General features: G+C 43.2%; 1 pseudogene; it reads right to left on the bottom strand.

The window, feature by feature from the left end:
* Positions 1–319: 319 nt before the first annotated feature.
* Positions 320–2,014, bottom strand: LOC109445658 (importin subunit alpha-1; annotated as a pseudogene).
* Positions 2,015–9,743: the final 7,729 nt, after the last annotated feature.

Genomic DNA, 9,743 nt, shown 5'->3' with positions numbered 1-9,743 from the left:
ATATTCTTCTTTTGTGGTTCCATTTTCAAAGGGGAGGAGTGGTTTCCTCGTATGATGTTAAGGAAGATGCCTTTTTAATTTTTTTTTTTTTTGAAGTAACGAAAGGGTGGAATTGAATCTTTATTTACAGGACACTGCAAGATATGAAATTCCACATAGAAATAAGAAATCCATCGAGAGGAGAAGCTTTGTACAGTATGTACAGTTTGGAACTGTTCAAGTATAGTTTCGTTCTAAAAAGTGCTACAATAACAAACCACATTTAAAAAGAATTCTTAGTAGGGAAACAATAAGACAAACTTATACCATAGCACACACGAGTTTTAGGCCTCCGCTGTACAATTTAAAAGTTAAAGGTCCCAGGAGCGCCATCCTGAACTTGGAATGTGTAGCCGTCAGAGGTAGTTTCTGGCACAACATTTTGGTCTTCCTCTTCCTCTACAGAGAAATACTTCTCAATTAAGTTTAATGAAGCTTTGCACACAGACTCATTTTCATGGTTTTGCAGAGCTTCAATTTTGTCCAAACCTCCACATTCTTCAATCATTATACTAAGTTTCTCAGTTTCGCCTAGTTTCTCTGCAGCCTGAAAGATATTTGAAATGGCATCCAGAATAACCAGAATAATTTTGGTATCTTTCGCAGTTAAGAGGTTCATCAATGGTTCTATTATGCCACAGTGAACAAGGTACACAATTTGTTCAACTGTTCCACCACTTGTATGGTTGGTCACAGCCCACACAGCTTCCATTTGTGTCTTAAAGTCTGCCTTAGAGAGAACGCCAATGAGGAATGGGACTAACCCATGGCTCACCACTTGCTGTATCTGTCCTGGTGGCCAGCTGTGATGTTTGACATTGTCCATGTGACTTCCTTCTGGATATTAGTTTTGGAGTTTGTTAGCAGGCTGGGAAAGACAGTAAGTGCTCCCGCATCTATGACAACCTGAGTCTGTTCATCGGTCCCAGTGACAGTATTTCCAATGGCTCGTAGCGCAGGAGTCACAAATGGCAATTCAGTAGCTCCTAGGAGCTTCACAAGTTGGGGCACGACTCCCGTTTTCACGACCATTTCAATTCGTTCATTTGGACCATCAGTAAGGTAGGAAATGGCCCAGCAGCTCTCTGCTAACACTTCTGGATCATCGTGATGCAGGAGATGAACTAAAGTAGGAAGAATTTGCTCAACAGCATCTAACAGGGGCGTAGGGTTCTTGTAGCGACACAGGTTTGAAAGTGTCCAAGTAAGATTACGTAAGTAACCACATGCTAAAGATGACATATCAGGAACCGCAAGAAGAGCCAACAGTGGGTCAACAGCACCATACTTGATAACCAAGTCTCGGAAAACCGAACCATCACCTGCAATGTTTCCTAGAGCCCATACGGCTTGTTCACTGATGTGAGCGTGGGGCGATGCCAATAGGGAAATGAATGCTGGGATAGCACCTCCATCTACTACCGCCTTGGTCTGTTTTGATGTTCCAGAAGCAATGTTGGTGAGGGCCCAAGCAGATTCAAACCGAATGGGACTACAATAAGTTCTACCCAAGAAGGACACAAATTGGGGGATCAAACCAGCCCGGATGATGTTGTCTATTGGTGGCTGTTTTTCCCTAGAAAGCAGTTTCCTGGCAGCTTGAGGAGCTTGGAGCTGGCTTTCCAAATTGTTGCTATTTATGCCTTTGACAATATCCTCAACAGACCAATTTACAGTGCCCTGGTTGCTGCGATTTTCCTGCAGTGGAGAAGTAGCATCATCAGGAAACGAACTTACATTTCTCCTTTTCAGCATCTGGTCATCTTTCTTAGCTTTCCTCAGCTCTACATTAACTTCTATTCGGCGCTGCCTCATTTCTGTACTGTCTTTTCCCTTGTTCTTGAATCTGTTAAGCCAGGCAGCTGGTGAATTAGCATTCTTGTTGGTGGACATGGTTATGAGACAAAGGGAGAAAGCTCCACAGCCGGCTCAGGTTTCCACAGGAGACGGCGCAGGGAGCACAAGCTGCGGGTCCGCTACTTGGCAACCGCCTTTTTTAATTTTAACTTTTGTCCTTGGAGCCTTCTCACCTCATCTCCGTACCATCTCCTCACTGTCTTGGCCTTCTCTTCCCACTTGTTATCTGTGTCCTTATTTAGAGGAAAGGTTCGGACAAGACCATTCACTTCATTAGGTATTTTCTGTTTAATCCATTTAAAAAAATTTTTAAATAGTTGTTAAAGTCGTAGTCTCAGACACCTAGTTCACAATTGTTTATAGAATTGTATGTTACTGTATCAGGGTGTTTGTCCAAAATGCGTTTCCTGGAAAAGACCCAACTATTCTCATGGCAACAGAAAAGAGCCAGCTAATGGCCCAGTGACCAGCAGCTTCTCGCTTCCATCATTCCAACTGGTTCAGGGAGCAGCAGGAGCTCACACCAGGTATTCGATACAGGTTTCAAAGGGCATTTTGTTTTAGCCATGCTCTTTTACTTCAGAACTGTCTAGTTTTGGCTTGGTCTCTCATTCATTCATTATTCAGCTATGTGCTGTGAGGGATCCAAAGAAACCAAGCTATGGCCAGTCTCTACCCTTAAGGAACTGACTAGAGATGAGTGCTGCTGTCAGGAAGTAGGTATTTACACTATGAGTTTGTGAGTAGGTCCCAACCTTAACAAGAATGACTGGAAATTCTGTCATGGTTCAGAGAAGGTAGACGGGACTGGTAAATGTTGAGTAGTTAGGAAAAGAAGACTTTTTGAAATCAGCCCTATAAGGATTGGCTCTGAAGAGAGAAGCGGCTGGGGCATTTTAGATAGAGCAGGGAGAAAGCATAAGGGATATGGTGTATATATATATATATATATGGTAATGTGCATATCTGTGTGTTTGCACACACATGCACATACAGGCACATAATATTTATACATGTAAATGGTGCAAAATTCAAAAGGTTAAAAAGATATACAAAGTCTACCTGCCACCTTTTTCCTCAGGTACCCAGTTCTCCCTAGGGCAAAGTTTATATTAAAAAATATTTAAAACACACACACACACACGCATCCATGGCTAGGTGGCTGAAATGTCTTCTAAGAACTGAAATTTCAAACATGCACGTGTTCATTATTTTCTCTGTAGCGTTATGTAGCTACTCTTTACAGCCACCAAATCCTGAGAAAGAACACTACACACACCATTTGAGGGGCCATGTTCCTGCCACAAGATACAGAAAATTTGGGAGACCAAATGTAATTATATAATGTTAGCCACCCCTGCTCCCACACAAGAATCCACAAAAATCCCAGGAAGACTTTGGGCTCCCACGGGGCATAGGCTATGGGTTTGAGCCAAGGGTATCCAGATCTAAGGGACCAGGAGGCCCTAGCTGACACATGGGCTACACCTAAGTGGGACCATTTAGAGACCAGGATAGCCCGTGCAGAGGCAGGGCTACCCCACTTTCTAAGCCAGTGTGTAAAGGGGGTACAAAAGGGGACCCACAGAAGCAGCCCTCCTTGCAGGCACTGGCAGGAGCATGGCTGGTGCTGCCAGAGCTCGCAGACTGTAGGGGAAGAAAGCTGAGAACACACAGACCAACTCTAGCTCTTCCCAGATGGGCTTCCTGACCAGAGGAGAACTGCATCGAAAGGTTATGTAGGAAGAATTCTAACTTTTCTTCCCCTGCTGTGAAATTAATTAAAAACAGGACAGATATAAAATGGTTTTATAACCTCCTCCACCTCCTGGCTTCCTTCCTTCTTGGGGATGAGCCATCCCAGACTGGGGAGAGACAGCAGTCTCATGGTCTGAAAATTCTGTGGCATTTTAAATAATGGTGACCTATTGCTCCAGCTCTACTCAGGGGACCTGAGGCTGGAGGAGAAAATGTCTCCTGGAAAATGGACAGATGAAGGAGGACCCCATTGAACAGGGACTGAGGGGGGAGGGCTGACCTCTGCAGGCCCTGGGCCAGTCCCCAGCTTCTGCTTCTGCCACTCACAGGTTCAGAACTGGTCTAACCTGAGGAAATAAGGCATCCTGTTTTAAAAGACAATTTATTTCCCACAGAACAATTCAAATTGGCTTGTTATGATTACACATACTTGCTCTGTACAAACCAATACCAAGAATTTTCATTCCAGCTTTGATCTACGAATAATCCTAACAGAAAACTTATTATCGAGTCCTACCGTGTGCCAGGCACTGAATTAGGCACTTGTCTTAAGTTAACTGTAATTCTTACAAAACCACTGAAGGTTAAGTAGTATTTTTCCCAATTTACAAATAAGGAAAATAATGAAGCTCAGAAAGGCTCAGTAACCTGCCCAAGATCAGACAGCTAGTAAATGGCAAAACCAGAGTCCAAATCCACATCTGCTTTCCACTCCCCACTAAGCTAAATAATAATTCTCATTTATTGAACATTTACTGTGTGCCAGATACTTCACATACATGGTCTGAAATCCTCACACCAAACCTCTGAGGAAGGCTGCTATGGCTCCATTTCACAGATAGAAAAGTCAGTTAAGGAAACAGCCTGAGGTCAGTGTGCTGACTTGGTGAAGTCAAGGTTTGAAGGCAGATCTTTCTGGGTTCTCTGATATCTGTATCCATTCTGAGCATGCCATGCAACGTCAGGGACCCAGGGAGGTGCTGTTGTCCCTTGGTGCTTCCAGTGGGTGCTCCAGGAGCAGTGAGTCGTCCCTAATGGGCTGAGGTTGAACTGGTCTGTGCACAGAGCAGGGGAGACACCTCTGCCAACACATATTGTTTTCAGCAACATGTAATGTTTCCTAGAGCCATGGCCAAGTTGGCTGAGGCATTTTGGACGTCTTGAGGGACACGATTCTGAGCATCTTAAATGGATTGACAGACTTCTCTGTCAGGAAGTGCCGCTTCATACCACAGAATTGCCCACATTTTTCCCAATGAAGAGTATTAGCTGGAACAAAGTGATCTTTCTGAGTCTGGCAACTTCCGAGTCCTATTTTTACACCTGATGCAAAATCATGTGAATGGGTCTTCATGATTTATACATCTCTCCTTACGTGTCAGGCAGTTCTGATCTCCTTTTAGGCAACTCCATCTTCTCTGAACCCCTGTGCTATTTTCCAAGGAACAACCTCCCTTGAAAACATCTTGGGGAATCACTACGTCCCCATTCACATCCTTCTCTCGCTCTCTTGCCCCCATATTCCCCTCACCCTGGAACTTGTAGTCCATAAGCAATAGCAATACAGCCCAGGTTTGGACTGGCACCAGAACAACACATTCCCACATCTACTATGTCTTTTAAGGCTCTTAATAACCAAAGGAGGAAACGCAGTATGAACAAGGTTTTCAGAGAAGAAACTTAAGATCAAAGACATCAAAGCAGGACTAGGACCTAAGTTTCCATTGGATCCCATTGTCTCCACCTCTCTTGCTCCAGACTATTCTAAGGCAAAGTTAGGAAAATGGGACTAAAACCTTGTTCTAACTCGAAATGTTTCCCTCAAAGGGTCCCTTACATTGTTCTGAAAACTCAGCTTGAACATTGAAAATACCCCATAGAGGTGAAGCTTATATCTAGAACAATCTGATTCAGAAGAAGCATATTCCCCGAAAACAAGATTGTCACACAATTTGATCTATTTCAGTTATACCAGTGACTAGTCGTTCATTTTGTCAGCAAATACTTATTGAGTGTCTTCCAGGGGCCAGGTAATGCCTGGTACTGTGGGGAACAGGTCTAGCCCTCCGGGAGTTCAGAGTGTATCTGGGGGCGTTCAGATCATTGAACCAGAACTTAGCGTTACGTGTTATGGGAGAAGAAAGCAGGGAAACCTACTCAATTCCAAGGTTTGGGGCAGCTTCCTTGAGGAAATGATGTTTAAACTAAGATTGGAAGGGTGAGTACACACTAGCCAGGTGGGGATGAGGTGAGGAGGACTCCAAGTGTGGCAGCTATGAGTATGAGTCGCATAGACCTCCGGGTTCAGGGAACTTAATTGCCTGAGGCCCAGCTTCCGTGCTCTGAAATCCATCATCATGTGCGGAGGCCATTTTTTCGACAGGCACTCCTGGCCAATCACTGAGCATGGCAGCCTGTTCCTGCAAGCCAGACCTCTTCTGATGGCAGCTTGGCTTGAGGATACCCCTGTCAAACTTCCTTAGGTTGCTGGTTGGTCTAGGTTGCTTCCACCCACCCTTTCTCCCCTCTTTCCTTCACTTGGGGTCAGACTTACATCTGTGCTCTTTATCCAGTCCCCCATTCTGCTGCCCGCCGTGGGAGAGGATGACATTGCCCAGGGAGAGTGAGAAGGCTGAGGTGAGGTGAGCCAAGCAGCAAGGAGAAACTATGGGGAAAGGGCCCAGGGCAGAGCCATGTAAGTTCTGTTCTCTCAGCAGGAGGAGGAAAAGTCAAACATGAGGAGCTAACAATTTATTCCAGGAAAGGTCCAAAATGAGAATTCTGTCCTTTCTTTAAAAATCCCAGAACAGCTCTGGCTAATAGCACCCTGTTTCAGGACTGAGTCCCTAAGGGTTCTGGGACATGAAGGAAATAGTTTGCAAATCCATCTTTTATTCCACCTGTAAGGACTTTTCTTTTCCTGTAACATTTTTATCCTTATGGTGTCAAAAGCAGGTGACTTTCCAGAGTCTCACTTTGGCAGGGCCCATCCCAGGCCTGACTGGGGAGAAGCCCAGGTAAGCCTCAGACTTGGCTAGTCTTGTCCAGGTGCCAAGTGTGTCCTTATTGTAAAGATAGACACTACACGCTATCAGCATCTGGTGCCATTGAACATCTAGATCCTTCTGACCAGCAGCCCAGGCTCAGATTCTTCCCAGCTGCATAGGGAGAATGTCCTGCCTGGCTAACGGGAGTCACTTAGAAGAGCTAGTTCTCATTGCACATTAATAAATTGATTTTCCGGTTTTATTTGAAAAACAAATAAAAGAATAACATTAACATCAAGGGAAGTCATCAAAGAGGGAAAGACTTACAAAAAAGCAATATGCAGCCTGTGGGTGTGAGGTAGAAGGTAAAGGGGAGGGTAAATTTGGGCTTTGAGTGGGCCTAGTTACCCCAGTCAGGGTTTCAGTGGTGCCTTTCAAATCCATCCTTTAGCTGTGTGATGCCTGGGGATTAGGTAGGTGGACCAAAATGCTGTAATTATACAAAGGGGGAAAATGACCCTGCTGGTGAACATTTAAGGAAGTATTTTAGGACAAATAAAAGGAAGTACATCTTTACACAGCCTGTAGCATATAAATGGAACTCATTACCCCCACAAGGTTTTCAAGATGAAAATAAAAAATGGGTACAAAAAGAGGCCAGATACATTCATGAATATTAGAGGTAATGGTTGTTAAGGGCATCCTATGAAGACCAAGTCACCATCTTCCCACAGAAATGTTCCAGTGCCCCTACAGAGAAACCTGTGTTCTAAGTACATCAAGTTCCTAAATGTTTCTGGAACACAGAGCACTCTTTCTTGATGCTATGCCTTTGCTACACTGTTGCCTTGAAGTTCCCTTCTAAGAGGAGTTAATTACCACTTATTCTTCAAGACCCAGTTCAAACCTAGCCTCTTCTAGGAAGCCCTCCCCTCCTGCCGCCCCCCAATTCCTCCAGGGAATGGGTCACTGCTTCTACCAGTAAAACACTTCCTCCAGGGCGCTGGAATCATTTATCTACCCACCTGGGCAGAAATTGTGTCTGATTCATGTGAGCTTAGCTCAGAGCTTGGTTCATAGGCCCTGGGCAGGAAATGAATGTTGAATAAATGCATGTTGAATGAATGAATGAATGAATCAATGAATGAATGAATGAATGAATGTTGAACTGTGTCAACCAATGGTCTGACTGTGTATAGCGTTTATGATGTTCTTAATGACATCCTCAGCAGATTTGCTTCCAATAACAGTTGGAGAGTACTCTTCTCCCAGAACATATGCCTGTTTACCTCAGCTAATGTATACGCTAGTCTCCAAAGCAGTAATCTGTGTAGTTGAGTTGGAGTAGCCAAGAGGCTTGGTGAAATTTTAGTGTCTTTAACTCGACTGTGTCTCTTAAACAAGTGAGCCAGTTCCCCAGAAATCTGGTCTGGAAATACTGCCAATGCACATTCCAGTGAATTTGAGATGTTAGAAAAACAGACATATCACCTTTCAGGATGAAATCACTGGGAACTACATTTTAAAGTTGGGTTTCCTTCCAGATCCTTAGGTTGTGAATGACACACAGTCTGTGGAAAATTTTATGAGATCACCAAGAAGCCGAGGTCTGAAACTTTCAAGAAGTGTTTAACCACAGATCAACCAAACAGAACATTTGCATGTTAAAAAAAAAAAAAAAAAAAAAAAGCAAAAAAACTACCAAGCAAAGGTCTAGTGATCAAAAGGCTGCCCAAGTCAAACTAACACAAGAGGCCTTCCCAGGCTCATATAGGAAGATTGTGAAAATGGTGCGCTGTGGGTAGAGGGAGGAGAGCAGGAACCCTGAACAACAAAGAAAAATCTAAGAATAATGAGAAGTTCTGTTCAATTAAACAGCCAGCTCATAGAGAAAAACTTCTGGCAGTCAAGAACCTTGAATGCCAACTCTAATTTTAACCCCCTTAAAAAAATCCCTTGAGTTTCACTTTCTGCAAAATTTCAATAGTCGATTTAAAAAATAAACATCTATATATTCTATTGACTTAAAGGTAAATGCAGAATGCTTCCAGGGGCCACATACAGATGTTCATTTATTCAACAAATAGCTATTGAGCAGCTATTACGTTCAGGGTCATCTGCCAAACCCTGGAAATGCTGCAGGGAGTAGGACTGAGGTCACCCTGCCTTAGCTGGGCTTAGAGCCTGGTAAGAAGGACAGGCCATGAGTAGCGATCATAGTAATGGCTGATGAGGTTTTGCTGGGGGCAAGTCCAGAGGGTTCTGTTAATGTGTAGTCAGGGACTTTATTCCTAAGGGCAGGGAAGATCTCCCAGAGGAAGTGATTCTTAAACTATTGCTCAGAATTGAGGTTGTAGGGAGAAAAATATTCCAAGACCGGGGAGGACACTGAGAAGCTAAAGCATCTAGGATTGCTGAGAGAAAGGAAGAGTTGGGAAAGAAGGCTTGAGAGGGAGGGGATAGACTGTGCAGGCCTTGCCGGAGTGAGATAAAAGTATTTAGCAACTAAGACATGCATATAAATTAGATAATTTCATAAACCCCCAATTTTAAAAAGTATTCCACTTATTCTCTAAATATGCTAAATTATAGATATTATTCACTCTCTTGCTTACTAAGAGATTTCATTCATAGTACCAGTTGTTCATATATGTGATGTCTTTGTTTGATGCACCTGCCACTAGATACATGATGCCACTGAGTCATGACAAAACTTTTCCAAAGATTTTCCCATTACATTGTGGGACATAAAGTAACATATAGACTCAGTAAAAAAATTCACTTCAGTAGTGTTTTTGAAGAGGCTGAATTTTCTCTTGGCATCTGCTGAACCAACAGCAATTATGTTAACAAAATTTCTTAGATAGTATTAGTATAATACTATCTTAGATTTTTATCTATTCAATATCTCTATATTGACTGAATCACGAAAATTATATATTGGAATAACACACTTCAGTCTGACCTAATTCTTCGACTAAATGAGAGGCTCTGATTGGCGGTTAACTACTGAGCTGCAAGTTTAGAATCTTGGCTCAGCCACTTAGGTTGTAGGTAACCTCTCTGTACTTCAGTTTATTCATGCATAAAATGAAGATAGTG

This window comes from Rhinolophus sinicus, linkage group LG03 (genome assembly GCF_036562045.2).
Source record: "Rhinolophus sinicus isolate RSC01 linkage group LG03, ASM3656204v1, whole genome shotgun sequence".
Taxonomy (NCBI): domain Eukaryota; kingdom Metazoa; phylum Chordata; class Mammalia; order Chiroptera; family Rhinolophidae; genus Rhinolophus; species Rhinolophus sinicus.
Note: the sequence above shows the minus strand (reverse complement) of the source record. Positions and strands in the feature narration are given on the sequence as shown.